Genomic DNA, 19,891 nt, shown 5'->3' with positions numbered 1-19,891 from the left:
AGGCTGGAGTGCAGTGGTGTGGTCTTGGCTCACTGTAACCTCTGCCTCCCAGGTTCAAGTGATTCTCCTGCCTCACCCTCCTGAGTAGCTGGGATTATGGGTGCCTGCTACCAAGCCTGGCTAAATTTTTGTATTTTTAGCAGAGACAGGGTTTCACCATGTTGGCCAAGGCTGGTCTAGAATTCCTGACCTTGTGATCCGACTGCCTCAGCGTCCCAAAGTGCTGGGATTACAGGTGTGAGCAACCGCACCCAGCCACTTACTTTACATAAGGTTCCATTTTCTTAGCTAAAAAGTAAGGATAACGATATTTAAATATGATAAAAATAATATCTAGCAAAGACATGGAATCAACCTAAATGCACATCAATGACAGACTGGATAAAGAAAATGTGGTACATATACACCATGGAATACTATGCAGCCATAAAAAGAAATGAGATCATGTCCTTTGTAGGGACATGGATGGAGTTGGAAGCCATTATCTTCAGCAAACTAACGGAGGAACAGAAAACTAAAACCTGCATGTTGTCACTTATAAGTGGGAGCTGAATGGTGAAAATACATGAACACATGGTGAGGGGAACAACACACACTGCAGCCTGTTAGTGAGGGGAGGGAGAACATCAGGAAGAATAGCTAATGGATGCTGGGCTTAATACCTACGTGATGGGATGATCTGTGTAGCAAACCACCATGGCACATGTTTACCTATGTAACAAACCTGTACATCCAGCTCATGTACCCTTGAACTTAAAACAAAAGTTGAAGGGAAAAAATGTCAAATTTGTAGGACTATTATAACAATTATATAGAAAAAAACAGATAAAAGTGTTTGGCCTGGTGTATAGTAAAAATAGATGCTCAATAACATTATTGTTATTGTTTTTATATTCCTTATTATTTTCACTATTTATGCAAATGAGTTAAAGCCAAGAGGCCATGAAGCTATACACAATCAATTTCTCAACCAAAAACCATAGCAACCTTAAATCTAAGCCCAAGCAGACTGATATTTCCCCTCACCCTTCCTGACATCCAAGAACTCAAGGCAAGGAAACCAAGCAAGAGAAAAAACAAAAGTTTTTCATGCCAACAACTTATTATTGGTGGTTTAAATACTCCATGAGGCCTCAGAAAATTTAACCAAGAGAAAAATCTGTATTATTATTCTGTGGCCATCTAAAAAAAGAAATAAACACACGTATATCATCATAAAATAATGAAAATCATTTCTCTGGAAGGCTTCTGGAGCCAGTTTCTTTACTCTAGAGTTACCATATATACATGGAAGGATTTATAAACATAAACATATTCCTATGAATACACATAAAATATATACAGGAATAGTCTACCCTATAAATGTAGAGAATGTTGCCTCCTAAGAATTATTCCAAAGGCCTATGATTCCAGATAATGAACCTGAATAATGCTAATAACAACTACACACATTTGCACATTTTAATTTTTCTACCATACGGAGTTTTTAAATCCAAAGGCAACAAATACTTGAGGAAAAATGCAGAAACCTCAAATATTAATTGAAAATAAAATTTTGGGAATTGCTGTTAGAGGCCTGCTTCCAACTGAAACATACTCAACTAAAAAGGGCAGGACAGACATATGAATTCTTCAGAGACTATGAGATTAAATATGTCATGTTTCTTTGGTGCATGGCCTAGAAGGTAATTGCAGAATACCCAATTTTTTGTCAAGAGTCATCTTTTTCTAAAAGGAAGACCATTTTGCTAACTATTCATCTCAACTGCCTCAAATTCTACATGAAACAAGGTAGACTATAAATGTTTTTCTATACTAATATGCTCATTAAGCTTCTGGAAGAAAACAGAGGAGAATATATTTATGACCCTGGGGCAGGCAAAGATATTTTAAATAAGACACAAAAGCCATTAACAAAGAAAGAGACTGAAAAATGAAACTAGAACTTCTTGTTATCAAAAGATACAATTAAGAGACTAAAAAGGCAATCCATGGGACAGGAGAAGATATTTGCAATTACACATAGACAACAAAGGACTTACATCTACAATATATAATAAACTCATACAAATTAATTAGAAAAAGACAACCCAATTAAATAAAAGCTGGGCAAAAAACTTAAATAAATACTTCACAAATAAGGCTATCCAGGTGGCAAATAAACTTTTAAAAGATTCTCAACCTCATTAGTTATCACGAAAATGCAAACTGAAATTATAATCATTATTATCTACCACAATAAACTTAAAAAGATTGTCCATAAATTGAAAATACTAAATGTTAGTAAGGAAATGGAGCAAATGGATCTCTCTTATGCTGCTGGTGGGAGTGTGAATTCCCACAACCACTTTGGCAGCAGATATTATAGCTGAACATATACATACCCATGATCTAGCAAATCCACACTAGGTACATACTTAGCAAAAGTGTACATACATGTATACCAAATGATGAATAAAAGGGCTCATATCCACATTTTTACAGTAGGTAAAAACTGGAAACAACCCAAATATGTATCAAGAGCAAAATAAAAAATGTGGCATATCACACAATGCATGACACAGAAGTGAAAATTAATGAATTACTACATGCAACAGCATGGATGGATTGCACAATTGTAATGACGAGCAAAATAATTGTATACTGTAGGAGTCTATTCATAGGAAGTTCAAAAACTGGCAAAACTGTTACCTAGGGTGAGGGAGGTCAGTTACTAGCAGGGAGAAGAAGGGATTCTGAGGTGTTAGTAATATCTTTTCTTTTCTTTTTTTGAGGCAGTTCTCAGTGGCATGACCACGGCTCACTTGTAGCCTCAACCTCCTGGGCTCAAGTGATCCTGCCACCTCAGTCTCCTGAGTAGCTGAAACTATAGGTGCACGCCACGATGGCTAGTTTTAAAATCTTCTGTAGAGATGGGGCCTCACTGTGCCAACTAAGGAGGCAATATAAAGGTAACTGCCATCACTCTAACCTGATATATGGCCTCCTCCAGTGTCTTATGTACAGAGACCCCTCAGTGTCCCCTCAGTTAATCTAAATATTTGGCAAGTAGAGACTATGCTGCATTTCCTAATAAGTGGATTAGAATCACTTGTGAACACTGCAGAAACTGCGTAAAACCAAAACCATAGGTTTTGTAAGGGTTTGAAATAAATGCCTTACAAATGAACTAGATAGATCTGGGTGTGGTGCTATGGTTTCTGTAGTCCCAGCTACTCAAGAGGCTGAGGCAGGAAGATCACTTGAGCTCAGGAATTTGAGGCTGTAGTGAGCTATGATTATAACACTGCACTCCAGCCTGGGTGACAGAGTGCGACTCTATCTCTAAACATACAAATAAAACTAACTAGATAGTAGTTACTGTAATAACAATTCTGGGAATAGTTTCCAAAGATGAACCCGTTCATCCTGCCACTCTGGGATAACCACTTTTCTCCAAGCCTCCATGACTCAATCTATAAAACAAAGGACAATTATAACCCTTGTGACAGATGGTATTTTCCAAATCCCACATTATTCCATAATGTTACTTTGTCACCTTCATCAAGTAATGAAGTCTATCTCCTTTCCCCTTAAATAGGGGAGGGCTTGTGATGGTTTTGATCAACAGAAGTAATGCCATGAGAACTTCAAGGCTGGGTCATAAAATGGAATGTAGCTCCCTCCTGGTTTGCAGGAACACATGAACTTGGAGTCCTGTGCCTGAAGCCTGTAAGAAATCTGACTATGCTGAGGTTGTTAGGTTATGAGGAAGCCAAACTAATGGAAAGGCCATGTGTAGTCTATGTTATCTAAGCCCAGGGATGGGCTGTTAAACAGATATTCAGTGAATAAGCCTTCAGTTGATTCCAGTACCCAGCTGTTGGATCACTCTCCAACTTTGTCTTCCTTGATGAGGCCCTAGACACATCATGGAGCAAAGAGAAACCATTCCCACTGTGCCCTATCTGATTTCCCAACCCACAGAATCAATGAATATGATAACATAGTTGCTCTAAGCTGCTAAGTTTGGGGGCAATTTATCATCAGCAATAGTAACTGGAACAACTGCAAAAGGGCTCTTTTAAATTTTAAATAAGATAAATGTGTGTGAAAATGCTCTGTACATTGTGCTCCTTACTGAATTTTCATAATTCAAAGTAAAAGCGGTAGAATGCTACTGCCTAAAATGGGATGAAAAACGAGGTGTGGGAAGGAGGAGACGGGATGAGGAGAGCAAAGGGAGATGGGACAGGCCTAGATGACCAAATACAGCAGTGGAGTAGGAGGCAGGCATGTGTTCCAATTTATCATTAGGGACTGTTCTTTTGACTTCTTATATGAAATATGGATGCATTTTGAAAGTAGAGTTAACAGGGTCTCCTGTTATATTGAATATGGATAATACACAATGAAGAATCAAAAATGACTAAGAATTTTGGCTTAAACTAAAAGACAGTTACGACTAGGAGGATAGATTTTTCTATCAGCTAAACCTAGAAAACTATAAACAGAACTGGTTTGGGAAGCTCAGTAGTTCAGTTTGGGACACTTTTAGTCTGAGATGTCTACTGGACATCCAAGTGGAACTGCTGAACTGGCAGTTGTATATTTCAGTCTAGGGTTTAGTAAAGAAAGTACTAATCCCCATAGCCCAGTAAGTCCAGAGTTTACACTGCAAGGGGAAATAAGGGCTTATCTATATCCAATCATTTCTTCTTTCAGTTTTATTAACAATGCAGAAGTATATATTGTTAAGTGAAAAAAGCAAGTTATAGAATAATCCCATTTATTTATATATACATGCATGTGTATGTATAAGCATACAATACACAGTTAATGTTTTGTATTCTGATTGTTTTCATTTGTGTAAGTCAATAGATCATCCGTAATTTAAAAAACATACACACATGTGTGCGCGCGCACACACACACACACTCACAATAAAACATCATTAATCACTGTGTATTATACAACTTATGTATGTTTGCTTTCAACAAAACATGAAGCATTGTTTTCCTTCCATTGGAATCTTACTGCAATAGAAACTGATTAAAAATATATAAATGAATACTTAAAAAAATATCTGAACCTTGCTGTTAATGACTCAAAATCATTCAGTCTACCTAGAGACATGTAATAGGGTTAATACCATCTTTATTTGTTGAACTCACTTTCTTTTTTTTTGTTTTTTTGAGATGGAGTTTCGCTCTTGTTACCCAGGCTGGAGTGCAATGGCGCGATCTCGGCTCACCGCAGCCTCCGTCTCCTGGGTTCAGGCAATTCTCCTGCCTCAGCCTCCTGAGTAGCTGGGATTACAGGCACGCGCCACCATGCCCAGCTAATTTTTTGTATTTTTTTTTTTAGTAGAGACGGGGTTTCACCATGTTGACCAGGATGGTCTCGATCTCTTGACCTCGTGATCCACCCGCCTCGGCCTCCCAAAGTGCTGGGATTACAGGCTTGAGCCACCGCGCCCGGCCTTTATTTTTTAATTTTTTTTAAAAAGACGGGGTTTCACCATGTTGACCAGGATGGTCTCGATCTCTTGACCTCGTGATCCACCCGCCTCGGCCTCCCAAAGTGCTGGGATTACAGGCTTGAGCCACCGCGCCTGGCCTGAACTCACTTTCAAAAAATTTCTTTTGGTAGCCAATACTTACCTAAACAGCTATAATTTACAGTGCAAGTTGGCTCTGTAATCTCTGTACCCCTTCCCTCATTCACCACATATATACACTATACTGAATTAACAGGAAAACTGAAGAAAGGACAGTGAAACAGATGGCAAAACCTCATTTGAAAGCCAGAACAAAGATTCTGAAAGGATGTGCTCTGTCTACTCTTCTATCTCCCTCATCCCTTTTCAGTTACTATAGCATGAGTAGAATAATTCTAGCACTCAAGGATCAAATCAATTAATGTGTGTGTGTGTGTGTGTGTGTGTGTGTGTGTGTGTGTGTGTGTGTAAGTATATAAAATTACTGCTCTAAGTTCATTAGTAAATAAAGTGCTAAAGCGTTTTGATAACCTTATAAATTAGGTAATAAATAAAAAGCAACTGTGTACTTTAGTCTTATTAGTAAAGTTTCTTTAGCTGACTAATCTGTCTATAGGCAACAAAACAAATATCTTAAGACAGGCATGGTAGCTTGCTCCTTCCTGTAGTTCCAGCTCATCAGGAGGTTGAGGTGGGAGGATAGCTTGAGCCTAGGAGTTTGAATCTAGCTTGGGCAACATAGTGAGACTTGTCTCTGCTTACAATAGCAAAGACTTGGAACCAACCCAAATGCCCACCAATGACAGACTGGATAAAGAAAATGGGGCACATATACACCATGGAATACTATGTAGCCATAAAAAGGGATGAGTTAATGTCCTTTGCAGGGACATGGATGAAGCTGGAAACCATCATTCTCAGCAAACTGACACAAGAACAGAAAAACAAACATCGCATGTTCTGACTCATAAGTGGGTGTTGAACAATGAGAACACATGGACATAGGGAGGGGAACATCACACACCGGGGCCTATTAGGGGGTGGGGGGCTACAGGAGGGATAGCAGGGGGCTGGGGGATTGGGGAGGGATAACATTAAGAGAAATATCTAAAGTAGATGATGGAGGAATGGATGCAGCAAACCACCATGGCACGTGTATACCTATGTAACAATCCTGCACAAGCTGCACATGTATCCCAGAACTTAAAGTATATATATATAAAAAGACAAACATTAAAAATATTACCACTGTGGTAGATCGAAGATGGCCACAAATCCTTTGATATGCCTTTTGTTGAGAAATGGGGTCTGTTTTCCTCTCCTTCAATTTGGGAGCCCTCTGCAACTGCTCTAATAAAATATACTGGAAGTAATACTGTGTCAGTTTCTGAGCCTAGGCTTTGAAATGAGCACCTTCCACTTTTACCTCTTAAAACACTCACTCTTGGAGTCCTGAACTTCCTGTAAGAAGTCAGACTATCCTGCTGAGACATCAAGTGGAAAGAGCCTAAGACTATATGAAATATCTGTGCAGTGTAGATCATAGCATCAACTACAGGGTTACAGTGGTGAATAAAACCAATAAGGTTCCTGTGATCACGTAGCTTTGATTTTGTAATGCCACTATTACAGAGCAGCAGACAAGTGCTAGGTGTTCACCAAACCCTATTTCCATTTCCACCTGAGTACATAGCAAGACTGCCTTCTCCAGCCCCCTTTGCTGTTAAGTGGGCCATAGGAGTGAGTTCTGGCTAATGATATGTAGGTGGGTAAGTCACTACAAAGCCTATACCTCTCCCCCCCAAAAATCCCAACTGTATAACCCTCCACACTCTTTTCTTGCTGACTGGATTCAGAAGTTTGAGAGTCGAAAAGAGAATGGGTAGTAGATAAAGGCACCATTCATAAGAAATGCTTGTGCCCCTAAATAATTGTGTGTGACAGAGGGGATCCACATTCAAACCCACACTGGATGGAGACACACGGGAAAAATAAAGACTTCATTGTATTAAGATGCTGAGACTGGTCAGGCACAGTGGCTCATGCCTATTGTCCCAGCTACTCAGGAGGCTGAGGAAGGAGGATCTCTTGAGTCCGGGAGGTTGAGGCTGCAGTGAGCTATGATCATGCCACTGTACTCCAGCCCAAGTAACAAAGTGAGATCCTGACTAAAAAAAAAAAAAAAAAAAAAAAAAAAAAAAAAAAAAAAAAAAGATGCTGCAGCTTTTCAGGATGTTTGCTATAACAACTGGCCTATCCCAATACATAAGAATTATTTCCTAATATTTTTGAGTATGTTTTAACTGAATTTATTATTGTATTACATTAGATTAATTCCTTTTTTTTTTTTGAGACAGTCTTGCTCTGTTGCCCAGGCTGGAGTGCAGTGGCATGATCTTGGCTCCCTGCAACCTCTGTCTCCTGGGTTCAAGCAATTCTCATGCCTCAGCCTCCTGAGTAGCTGGGATTACAGGCATGAGCCATCATGCCTGGCTAATTTTTTTGTATTTGTAGTAGAGATGGGGTTTCACCATGTTGGCCAGGCTGGTCTGGAACTCCTGATCTCAAGTAATCCACCCACCTTGGCCTCCCAAAGTGCTGAGATTACGGGCGTGAGCCACTGTACCCAGCCAGATTCATTCTTAAATTTCTCTAACAGATTTATATTTTGTAATATTTTCTCTATAGAAGTGAGATCTCCATCAGCAGAAAATAAAGTCACTAACCAATTGAGTTTTAATTTTACCAAAACTAATACGAAGTAGCAAGCCCAAAAATTCAACATTTTTGTTTTTACACTCTGATACTTTCCATATGTTATTGTGAACTGCTATAACATTCTTTATTAAAAACCTTTAGCACAGAATTAAGGAATGTCATCATGCTTTCAATGCACTCTGACTTACAATTTTTAAAATTTGGAAGGTAGAAATAATTTTTACAATTCAATAATTATTAACATAATACATAATCACTGAAGATAAGAGTTTTAAATCTAAAAGTAATTATTGCAAGGGTTTGTTATAGAACACTTACATTTGCTTAAACTTAGCAATTACATTAGAAGAGAGCATTTTTATTTAAGGTTTTTGAGAATAAGGCTATCTTTTAATTTCAAAATCTGTTTAAACACCCTCTCAATTAGTGTAAATAACCATATTGTTATGAGGCATTTCCTTAACTTCCAGGAGTTTTGTATATCTATAAAAGCAACAACAACCAAAGCACACACAAAAGGAAAACATAAAAGTTATAAAATTAACCAATAAAAATTAACATAATTCTGTTTTGTCATGTAGTGTGGAAAAACAGTAACATATAAGAGGACTTCAAAAAGTTTGTGGAAAATAAAAAAATCTATAAAATTTACATAAAAATTAATTCATACTAACTTGTTACAGGCACTAAGGATAAGATATCAGTTTGAAAAAGGGCCCCTATTAGAGCAATATGAAGTCTGCTAAAATTGAAGCAAGAACAAACAGCAAATTTATGGTAAAATCTGGGTAGAAGAATGCAGAAACTGCTGTTTTACAAAAAGTTCATGGGGACAGTGCCCCAAAGAAATCAGCAGTTTACAAATGGATAGCTTGTTTTAAGGGAAGAGACGAAGTTGAAGATAAAGCCCACATTCATACCAATTTCACATCACATCAATTTTTGAGGAAAAAATTCATCTTGTTCATGCCCTAATTAAAGAAGACTGATGATTAACAGCACAAACAGCCAACACCACACAGACATCTCAACTGGTTCAGTTTACACAATTCTGACTGAAAAACTAAAGTTAAGCAAACCTTCCACTCAATGAGTGCTGAAACTGGTTATGGCCAGATCAGCTACAGACAAGTGCAGAGCTTTCAATGGAAATTTTAAACAAGTGGGATCAAGATCCTGAAGCATTTCTTTGAAGAATTATAACAGGAGACGAAACATGGCTTTGCTAGTAGATCTTGAAGACAAAGCACATTCAAAACAATGGCTACCAAAAGGTGGCAGTGGTCCAGTTAAAGCAACAGTGGATCGATCAGTCAAGAGTAATGGTCATGGCAACAGTTTTTGGGGATGTTCACGGCATTTTGTTTGTTGATTTTTTGGAGGGCCAAAGGGTGATAACATCTGCTTATTATGAGTGTTTTGAGAGAGTTAGTCAAAGCCTTACAGAAAACTGCTCAAGAAAGCTTTACCAGAAAGTCCTTTGTGATCACAACAATGCTCCTGTTCAATCTTCTCATCAAACAAGGATAATTTTGTGAGAGTTTCAAAGGGAAATCACTAAGCATCAACCTTACAGTCCTGTTTTATCTCCTTCTGACTTCTTTTTGTCCTAATCTTAAAAAATCTTTAAGAGGTACCCATTCTTCTTCAGTTAATAATGCAGAAAAGACTACCTTGACGTGGTTAAATTCCCAGGACCCTCAGTGCTCTAGGGATAAACTAAATGGCTGGTATCGTTGCTTACAAAAGTATCTTAAACTTGATGGAGTTTATGTTGAGAAATGAAGTTAATATTTTTAGTTTTCATCTCTTAATTCCGTTATTCCAAGAACTTTTAAAAGTTCCCCTTATATCTGGACAGAATGAAGCATAAAGTACAGAAATTAACATCTCAAACTAGATAAAAAAATTTAAGTCATTTTAGTAGATTTGTGAAAGAGGATATTAAAAAAAAACAAAACTGGCTGGGTGCGGTGGCTCATGTTTGTAATCTCAGCACTTTGGGAGGCCAAGATGGGATGACTATTTGAGGCCAGGAGTTTGAGACCAGCCTGGCAACATGGTGAGATCCTATCTCTAAAAAAATTTTAAAAAACTGGGTACAATGGCATGTGCCTGTAGTCCCAGCTAATTGGGGAGGGTAAAGCAGGGAGGATCGCTTGAGCCCAGGGGTTCAAGATTACAGTGAGCTTTGCTTGTGTTACTGCATTCCGGGCTGGGCAACAGAGAAAGCTTTTGGGCAACAGTGAGCTATGCTTGTGCCATTGCATTCCAGGCTGGGCAACAGAAACCCTGTCTCTGAAAAAAGAACTAAGATTTCAAAATATAAAACTAGAATTTCTTGCTAATTCAATAACTGTGCTTTCTTCCATAGCAGCCTGACTTATAAGGAATACATGGAACCAAGATAGGTCGGTTTGGGGTACAGTGTTCATCATTTTCAAAAAGGAAGCTATCCAACAAATGATGTTGTGACAACCAGGTATCCAGACATAAAAAAATGAACTTGGGCCCCTAATACCTCAAGCCAGATACAAAAATGAACTGAAATGGATCAAAGATCTAAATGTAATAGCCAAACTATAAAATTCTTAGAAGAAAATATAGGTGTAAAACTTCATGACCGTGGTTTAGACAATATTTGCTATTTCTTGGATATAACATCAAGAAGACAGGCAACCCCCCCCCCCCAAAAAAAAAAAAAACAGATACAGTGGACTTCATCAAAATTAAAAACTTTTTTTTTTTTTTTTTTTTTTTTTTTTTTTTTTTAGTTTTTTTTTTTTTTTTTTTTTTTTTTTTTTTTTTTTTTTTGTTTTTTTTTTTTTTTTTTTTTTTTTTTTTTTTTTTTTTTTTAGTCAGGGTCTTACTCTGTCACCCAGGCTGGAGTACAGTGGTGTGATCATAGGTCACTGCAGCTTTAAACTCCTGGGCTTGAACAATCCTTCCACCTAAGTCTCTTGAACAGCTGGGACTATAGGTATGCACCACCATGTCTGGCTATTTATTTAGTTTTTGAGATGGGAGTTTTGCTCTTGTTGCCTGGAGTGCAATGGCTCGATCTTGGCTCACCACAACCTCTGCCTCCCAGATTCAAGCGATTCTTCTGCCTCAGCCTACCGAGTAGCTGGGATTAAGGCATGTGCCACTGCTACTTATTTATTTATTTTTTTAGTAGAGACAGAGTTTCTCCATGTTGGTCAGGTTGGTCTTTAACTCCCGACCGCAGGTGATCCTCCCGCCTTGGCCTCCCAAAGTGCTGGGATTACAGGCGTGAGCCACTGCACCCAGCCAATTTTTTATTTTTTGTAGAGATGGGGTCTTGCTATGTTGCCTAGGCTGGCCTTGAGATCCTGGTCTCAAGCCATCCTCCCACCTTAGGCTCCCAAAGTGTTGGGATTACAGGTGTGAGCCACTGCACCTGGCCCAAAATTAAAAACTGTTGTTCCTCAAAGGACACCATAAGGAAAGTAAAAAGACAATCAATAGAATGGGAGAAAATATTTGCAAATCATATTTCTAATAAAAGACTTTATTCAGAATATGTAGAGAACTCTTATGACTCAACAACAAAAAGACTGCTCGTTTAAAAAAATTGAGTTAAGGATCTGAATAATTTCTCCAAAGATAATGTAGGAGGTGTGCATGGATGCAGTATTAAAAAATGGGACAGGCCAGGTGTGATGGCGCACACCTGTAATCCCAGCACTGCGGGAGGCCGAGGTGGGCAGATCACCTGAGGTCGGGAGTTCAAAACCAGACTGACCAACATGGAGAAACCCTGTCTCTACTAAAAATACAAAATTAGCTAGGCATGGTGGTGCATCCCTGTAATCCCAGCTACTCGGGAGGCTGAGGCAGGAGAATTTCTTGAACCCTGGAGGTGGAGGTTGCGCTGAGCCAAGGTCGCACCACTGCACTCCAGCCTGGGCAACAAGAGTGAGACCCCGTCACAAAAATAAATAAATAAAAATAAAATAAAAATTTAAAAAAGGGACATTCTAGAACATTGCTGGTCAGGGAACTTCGTTGCTCTACTAATTAAAGGGTCAGATTTTCAGCAGCCAAGGACATACATACGCAAATGAATGTGATGGGACTTAAAGAAGTGAACTAAGACAATTCATTCTGGCTGTGTGAACAGCAGCATTTCATAGAAGACAAGAAAAGATAAATCTTGTGTTTTCTGACCTCATAAAGGCTTTTTTTGTGATAAAGTAGAAAAGGTCTCCTCAAAAGATATATAAATGGCTAAAAAGGACATCAAGAAAAGTTGTTCAACATCATTAGCCATTAGACAAATACAAATCATAATCACAGTTACAAATACTTTATACTCACTAGAAAGGCTATAACAAAAATATACAATAACAAGTATTGGTGAGGATGTGGAGAAAATGTAACCTTCACACATTGCTGACAGGAATGTATGTTGCAGATGCTATAAAAATAGTTTGATGATTCCTCAAAATGTTACGAGTTACCATATGACTCAATGATTTTATTCCTAGGTATGTACCCAAGAGAAATGAAAACATATGAGTACTCAAAAACCTGTATGAATTCTCTTCTAGAAGACCTGATTAAAACTTCTTTAAAAACTTCATTGTAAGAGGATGTTTATAGCAACATTATTTGTTAACAGCCCATATGGGGAAAAAACCCAAATATCCATCAACTGCTGAATGGATTAACAAAATGTGGTATATCCATATAATAGAATGTTATGTGGTCATAAAAGTAACAAAATACTGATATATATATAACATGAATGAACTTCCAAAATGCTATGTTAAATGAAAAAGTCAGACTCAAAACACCATACATTGTATGATTCCAATAATATGAAATGACCAGAATGGGCAGCCCCAATAAGAACAGAAAGCAGACTAGTGGTTGTTCTGAACTGAATAGGCCCTTCTCAAATTCATATGTTAAAGATCTAACCTGTGATGTGACTATATTTGGAGACAGGGCTTATAAGTAGGTAATAAAGGTTAAGAGAGGTCATAAGGATGGGGCCTTAGTCTGATAGAGCTTGTGTCCTAAGAAGAAGACACCCCAGAGCTCCGCCCCCACAAACGGTGTACATGTACAGAAGAGGAAAGGCCATGTGAGGACACAGTGAGAAAGTGGCTGTTTATACACTAGAAAGAGAGGCCTCACCAGATATCAACCCTGAAGACAACTTGATCTTGGACTTCTAGACTTTAGAACTATGAAAAAAGAAATTTTTGTTCTTTAAATCACCCAGTCTGTAGTATTTTGTTATGGGAGCCCTAGCAGACTAATACAGTGGTTGCCAGAGGCTGGGGAAAGGGAAGAATGACTAGTAACTGCTAACAGATGTGGGATTTCTTTCTAGGGTGATAAAAATACCTTGGAATTACATAGGGATGATGATTGTATAACTCTGTGAATATACTAAAAACCACCACACAATTTAAAAGGGTGAATTTTATGGTGTGTGAATTCTATCTTGATTAAAAACTTTACAATAGATGAATTATCTCATTTTTAAAAATCTAAGAAAAGCAAGCTGCACATTTATGAAAACCACAGTGGTCATGACTTAGAACTTGATCTGACTGAGAAACTTAGTAAAATTTCCCTACCTCCCATTCTCCTATTTTGATTTAAAACATCATTTATTAGTTATAATATATGTCTACTTACATTAAACTCTTCCAATCAAGTACTTGAGAAAGTGAAAAAATCTTTTTATTTTAGTATAAGAAAGGCAAGTAGGCTAGGTATAGTGGCTCACACCTGTAATCCCTGTACTTTGAGAGACTGAGGTGGGAGACCTCCTTGAGCCCGGGAGTTTGAGACCAGCCTGGGCAACATAGGGAGACCCCATCTCTATAAGATACAAAAATTAGCCAGGCACGGTGGTGTGTGCCTGTAGTCCTAGCTACTTGGAAGGCTGAGGCAGGAGGAGCCCTTGAGCCTGGGAGGTCAAGGCTGCAGTGAGCTGTGATTGTGCCATCATACTGCAGCCTGGGCAACAGAGTAAGATCCTGTCTCAAAAATAAAAAAAGAAAGAAAGAAATGCAAACGGTGAAAATGGAAGGCTTAATTCCCTCCTATTCTCATCTTTGTTTTTCTTACTTATATTTTGGTTCTTCACAAATTTTCTTAATTAACCACCACCATTTTCCTCTGTTTCCTTCTGTCTTATTCTCCTTACAACAACACATATTTATTGAAAACCTGTTTATCTGATCAGTGGGGGTTTGGCCCTTAGGTAGTTTATAGTCACATCTTGTCTTTCTCCTTTTCTAACCACCCATGATTGTGTCTTTGTGTAGCCACTATCACATTTCCTTCTGAGACAACATCTTGCTCTGTTACCCAGGCTGGAGTGTAGTGCTATGATCATGGCTCACCATAGCCTCAACCTCTCAGGCTCGAGTGATCCTTCTAGCTCTGCCTCCCGAGGAGCTTGACTACAGGTGCATGCCACCATGCTCAGCTAATTTTTTTTACTTTTTGTACAGACAAGGTCTATGTTGCCCAGGCTGGTCTCGAACTCCTGGGCTCAAATGATCCTCCCACTTCAGCTTCCAAAAGTGCTGGGATTACAAGTGTGAGCCACCACACTGAACCCCACTATCACATTTTCTTACCCATCTATACATATACATACCTCTCCTTGTGATGACTGGTCATATAAATATTATGATGTATTGATGTGTATATATGAATATAAAAGTATTATATTCATCATATACATGATTGGGGTATAACCGACATACAATAAACTGTATAGATTTTAAATGTATAAATTAAGTTTTGACGCACACCCACATCTATATACATTTGTGCAACCTGCAGTACAACCAAGATAATGTATGCATCACCCCCCAAAGTTTCCTTGTACCCTCCTACTTTTGTGTCTCCTCCCAGAAATCCAATCATCTGTTTTCTGTCATTAAAGATTACGGACAGTCCTTGCTTTGCATGCTGGTATGGTATTGTAAAAATGACTGTGCAAGCTGAAACTGTGAAAAGCAATCTTAATAAACAATGGGGAAAACTATCATTGTTTAATGACCTTTAAAGATTTTGTCAAAATATTGAAAGCTGTTTTTCCATTGACTATAAACATATAGGAAAATAAAAAATAATAAAACCAGTATGTATTTAGTATACTGTAATTTCAAACACTAGAAACAATGAGAATTATACTTTTATTTCTTTGTAAAAACTTATCAAGAGTACTGCTTAACTCCTTTTCACTGTATAACTTACAACATGGAGCAAGTACCTTTTCTATCTCTTGGAAAATTGTCATATTCCCTTCTAAGTTTGAATTAATTTCCAACATTTTGTCCTTTGGGCTTTCAATGTTGTAAAATACTTCCAAGAATTCCTTTAATGTGCACTTTTTCACTAGTATCACTTCCTCTTGGACATCTTCATTCTTTTCACCATAACCATTTTCTTCATTTATGTCCATAAGTTTGTCTTCACTAAGTTTTTTTTTTTGGCTCTAATTCTAGAGCTTCTAAAACAGCAGCATATCCTCATATTCCCATGGTTAGCTATTTCTTTTATAACTCCATTCATCTTTGATTCAAATTTCTCTTCTACTGTTATCACTTTTTATTTCTTTTAATGCTTCGTAGAATTCTCCAGTGAAACCATCTGGGCCTGGAGATATTTTTAGGGGAAGTTTTTAATTACAAATTCAATTTTACTAATAGTTTAGGGCTATTCAAATGATCTATTTCACGTGGGGTGAGTTTGGTAGTTTGTTCAGGTTCCAGGGAACCTCCAAGGAAGGTAAGAAAAATAGAGAAATGAAAAACAGAACACACACACACACACACACACACACACACACACACACACACACAAAAGGGCACACTGAAGCATTAACATAAAAATAATTACATAAAACATAAGTGGTCTAAACCAATTAAAAGACAGATTGGCACAGTGAATTTAAAAATACGATACAAATATATGTTGTCTAAATAAAACACACTTAAAATATAACGACCTAAGTAGGTTGAAAGTAAAATAATGGAGAAAGGCATATGATGCAAACATAACTCAAAAGAAAGAAGTGACTATATTAACATCAGATAAAGTGACTTCATAGTAAAGAAAATTACCAGAGATGAAAAGGAATATTATATAATGATACAAATGTCCTTCCATCAAGAAGACATAGCAATCATAAATGTGTGTGCACCAAACAACAGTGCTCCAAAACATGTGAAGCAAAAATGAACTGAATTCAAAGGAGAAACGGACAAATTCACGATTATAGTTATAGACTTCAACATCTCTCAGTAATTGATAGAATCAATAAACAGAAAATCATCAAGGGTACAGAAGAACTCAACACCACCACCAACTAACAGAATTGCTTGAACTGACATTTATTTTTAAGCATCCATGGAACATGTCCCATGACAGACCATATTCTGGGCCATAAAATAAACCTAAACAAATTTAAATAACTGAAATTATATAGAGTGTGTTTTCTGATCACAGTGGAATCAAAACTAGAAACTGGCCACGTGCAGTGGCTCACACCCATAACCCCAGCACTTTGGGAGGCCAAGTTGGGAGGATCACTTGAGCCCAGGAGTTGGAGACCAGCCTGGGCAATATAGTGAGGTCTCATCTCTTTAAAAAAAAAAAAAAAAGAAAGAAAACTAGAAATCAGTAACAAAAAGATAAAAAAAATCTCCAAACACTTGGAAACCAAAAATCACACTTTGAAATAATCCATGGGTGAAAGAAGAAATTTCAAGAGAAGTTAAAAAAAATACACTTAAGAGAGTGAAAATGAAAATTCAACATATCAAAATTTATGAGACACAGTTAAAGCAGGTGCTGAGAGGAAAATTTATAGTACTACATGCTTACATTATACAAGAGAAAAAGCTTTGAATCAATAAGTTAAGCCCTCAACACAGGAAACGAGAAAAAAACGAAATAAACCAAAAGTAAGAATAATAAAAATAATAATAAAAATAATAAAGACCAAGAATCAATGAGATTTAAAAAAAGAAAAGTAATGGGCCAGGTACACTGGCTCACACCTGTAATCCCAGCACTTTGGGAGACTGAGGTGGGTGGATTGCTTGAGCCCAGAAGTTCAAGACTAACCTGGGCAACATGGCAAAACCCTGTCTCTACCAAAAAAAAAAAAAAAAAAAAAAAAAAAAAAAAAAAAAATTAGCCCAGCAGGGCATGCACCTGTAGTCCCAGCTACTCAGGAGGCTGAGGCAGGAGGATCACCTGAGCCCAAGAGGTCCAGGATGTAGTGAGCTGTAATCATACCACTGTACTCCAGCCTGAGTGACGGAATAAGACCCTGTCTCTAAAAACAAAACAGAAAAATAAAGAGTGTTCTGTGTAATGATCAAGATAACGGACCAGCCTATAGCAAGGAAAAAAAGAGAAGACAAAAATTGCCAATATTAGGAATGAAAGAGGGATATTTTTTACTAGTTTCAAGTATGTTCACAATTGTTCACTGAAGCATTTTTATGTTAGCTGTTTAAAATCTTTGTTAAACCATTTTAATATCTGTCATCTTGGTATTGGCATCTGTTTGTCTTTGACCAAGTTGAGAGCTTCCTGATTTTCGATGAGTAATTTTTCACTGAAACCTAGACATTTGGGGTATTATATTATGAGACTCTGGATTTTACGCAAACCTTCGATTTTGGCTGGCTTCCTGTGACACTATCTGGCTGGAGATCAGGGTTGGGGGCATTGCCTTGTTTCCACCAGGTGGTTGTAGAAGACCTAGTTCACCATTTGGCCTGTGTCCACATCTGAGACCAGGGACTCCTTGTTACTGTTGGGTGGGGCTGAGAGTTTCACTAAGCCTCCACTGATACCTAGTGAAATTGGTAAGAATGCCTTGCCACTGTTTCCTGCTTGGCCTCCACTGACACTGCTGAGCAGAGGTGAAAATCCTGACTGTACACTTGTCTCCTAACACAAGCCTAGATAGGGTACACCATTGCTGTCTAGGCCCTACTCCATCTTTGCTGGAGAAGGTTGGGGTGGTCCAAAGTATTTTTCTGTGGTGTTTGGTGAAGAGTTTTCTGTCTAAAAGTTTGCTGTGTTGGCCGGGCATGGTGATTCACTCCTGTAATCCCAGCACTTTGGGAGACAGAAGTGGGCGGATCACCTGAGGTCAGGAGTTTGAGACCAGCCTGGCCAACATGGTAAAACCCCATCTCTACTAAAAATACAAAAATTATCCAGGTATGGTGGTGTGTGCCTGCAATCTCAGCTACTTGGGAGGCTGAGGCAGGAGAATCACCTGAACCCAGGAGGCAAAGGTTGCAGTGAGTGGAGATGGCATTACTGCACTCCAGCCTGGGTGACAGAGACTCAGTCTTAAAAAATAATAATAAAATAAAATAATAAAAGTTTTCTGTTTTGATAGGCTGTCCCTTTCCTTGTCATTTGGCTGGAGAGGAGAGGCTTTTCTTAGTTTCTTTTTTTCATTTTTTGTTTTTGCTGGTTATGTACTTCTGGGTTGCTAGCTTCTCCAGCATCAACTCTGGGAGCAAAAAGAAATCCCAGGGAACATAAAACTGGGTTGTTCCTCAGGTCTCAAGGACTCTAGCTGTTCTGCTTTCTTCTCCTGATCTTTCAAAGTCTTATGTTCGCATTATATAAAATGCTCAGGGTTTTTAATTGTACTTAGTGGGAGGCATAGGGAAAAGCACACCTACTCCATCTTTTTGGAAATGAAAGTCTGGCCAAGATTGAATTTTAAAATGAAAGCAACACAGGCAATACTATGAACAATTCTATACATGTAAATTCGACAACTTAAACAAACCAGTACCTTAAAGTACAAACTACCAAAATTTGCCCAATATGAAAGAGTTACAGGGCTATTCAGATTATCTATTAAAGAATTCAAATTCGCCATGTGCAGTGGCTTATGCCTATAATCCTGGTACTTTGGTAGGCTGAGGTGGGAAGATTGCTTGAGCTCAGGAGTTTCAGTCCAGACTGACCAACATAGGAAGATTCCATCTCTACAAAAAATCCTTAAAATATTCGCTGGGTATGGCGGCACACACCTATGGTCCCAGCTCTTGGGAGGCTGAGGTGGGAGGATTGCTTGGGCTTACTAGGAGGTTCAAGTTGCAGTGAGCCATGATTGTGCCATTTTGCTGCAGCCTGAGTGACAGAGCAAGCCCTCAAACAAAAACAAAAAGAACTCAAATTTATAGTTAAGCAAATCCCCAAAAGAGAAGTCTCCAGGTCCAGAGTGTTTCATTGGAGAATTCTATCAAACATTTTAATAAGAATTAACCCCCGTTGTACACCACTTCTTCCAAAAACTAGAAGACCAAGGACTATTTCCCAAGAAATTTTATAAGGCCAGTATTACTCTGAAACAATACAGATATAAATATCATGAGAGGTTGACTGCACTGGCTCATGCCTGTAATCCCAGTACTTTGGGAGGCCAATGCTGGAGGGCTACTTGAGGTCAGGAGCTTGAGACCCCCGGGCAAAATGGTAAAACACTGTCTCTACAAAAATTACAAAAATCAGCTGGGCGGAGTGGTCCACACCTATAATCCTAGCTACTCAGGAGGCTGAGGTGGGAGGATCACTTGAGCCTAGGAGGTGCTGAGCTCGAGATGGTGCTACTGCACTTGAGGCTAGGCAACAGAGTGAGACTCTGCCTCA

At 38.3% G+C, this 19,891-nt stretch overlaps 1 protein-coding gene across 1 annotated transcript in view; it reads right to left on the bottom strand.

Moving 5' to 3' along the window:
* Positions 1-19,891, bottom strand: part of JADE3 (jade family PHD finger 3) — a 106,705-nt gene that overhangs the window by 37,371 nt on the left and 49,443 nt on the right. The gene's annotated exons all lie outside the window — the stretch shown is intronic.

This window comes from Cebus imitator, unplaced genomic scaffold (genome assembly GCF_001604975.1).
Source record: "Cebus imitator isolate Cc_AM_T3 unplaced genomic scaffold, Cebus_imitator-1.0 Scaffold647, whole genome shotgun sequence".
Lineage (NCBI taxonomy): Eukaryota > Metazoa > Chordata > Mammalia > Primates > Cebidae > Cebus > Cebus imitator.
Note: the sequence above shows the minus strand (reverse complement) of the source record. Positions and strands in the feature narration are given on the sequence as shown.